General features: G+C 31.9%; 1 non-coding gene across 1 annotated transcript; it reads left to right on the forward strand.

Annotated features, from left to right (window-relative positions):
• Positions 1-26: 26 nt before the first annotated feature.
• Positions 27-513, forward strand: LOC106633013. Its single transcript, XR_006054028.1, has 2 exons — positions 27-183; positions 389-513. It is a non-coding gene; the product is annotated as an uncharacterized LOC106633013 (transcript).
• Positions 514-1,349: the final 836 nt, after the last annotated feature.

The raw sequence follows: 1,349 nt of genomic DNA on the forward strand, positions 1-1,349 counted from the left end.
CATATATGATCAGATATGTTTTTAAATAAAACATATTGTTGCACTGAACAGGAGGAACAGGCCAACACCCACATGTCCAGACTGAGAAAGGTCCAACATGAGATGGAGGAAGCTCAGGAACGTGCTGACATTGCTGAATCTCAGGTCAACAAACTGAGAGCCAAGAGCCGTGATGCTGGAAAGGTAATTCATCGAATTCGTTTACACAACATTTAATGTTGATCAGATGAGTGTTTGATATAATGTTGAATGTTGCTTGCTTTGTATTATTAATTTGCTTTGATTTGAAGAGAGTAGAGAGTGTAGATACTTGTACAAAAACAACACGCAATAAATTGCTTACTGTTAATATGCGTTGAATAATTTTACCTTTCATTGTTTTTTTCAGGGTGAAAAGGCTGAATAAGACACATTCTTTTGGAACTTTTTGGCAGTGGTCATAAAATATGAACTAACTGTTAAATTGTCTGCTTATGATGTATTAATTCAATAAACACTTTCATTATGATTTCATGAAATGTAAAGAGTTTTATTTATTGTATGTTCTAAAATATTCACTATCAAACATACAATGTTTAACACAGTAGTTTGTTGAAAACAGCACTTTTGCTTTACCTTTAAAAGAAAACCATATTTCACAAAAACTATGATAATTTAAAAGTAAATTTTTTGCAATCCTAAAAAATTTGTGCTTCACAAGCAAAATTTCCATTAAACAATAATTAATTTCCATTGTCACATCAGTTAAACAAATGGCTGCATATGTCAATATTTTTTAATTAATCTGTAAATGCTTTATAAACCATTATTAATGCAGTCTTTCGCTACTCTGGTTAAAAATGATAAGTCACTTAGATAACTTAAAAATATTATTGTTTGGCTTTTTTAAGTGTTTTATTTGTTCGTGAGTAAATCTAAACAAATAAATATCTAAACAATAATAACGGTGACATTTAAGTTAATTTATCCGATAAATAAACATTGTAAAATATATATATACACACACACACACACACACACACATATATATATATATATATATAGAGAGAGAGAGAGAGAGAGAGAGAGAGTGAGTATAGAATTATTAGGCAAGTTGTATTTTTGAGGAATAATTTTATTATTGAACAACAACCATGTTCTCAATGAACACAAAAACCTCATTAATATCAAAGCTGAATGTTTTTGGAAGTAGTTTTTAGTTTGTTTTTAGTTTTAGCTATTTTAGGGGGATATCTGGCGACCGTGGCTCAGGGGGTTGGGAATCGCATCTGTAACCGGAAGGTCGCCGGTTCGATCCCTGGGCTCTCTGTCCTGGTCGTTGTGTCCTTGGGCAAGACACTTTACCCTAC

Source organism: Haplochromis burtoni, unplaced genomic scaffold, assembly GCF_018398535.1.
Source record: "Haplochromis burtoni strain Fernald_Lab_line unplaced genomic scaffold, NCSU_Asbu1 Contig_6153, whole genome shotgun sequence".
Lineage (NCBI taxonomy): Eukaryota > Metazoa > Chordata > Actinopteri > Cichliformes > Cichlidae > Haplochromis > Haplochromis burtoni.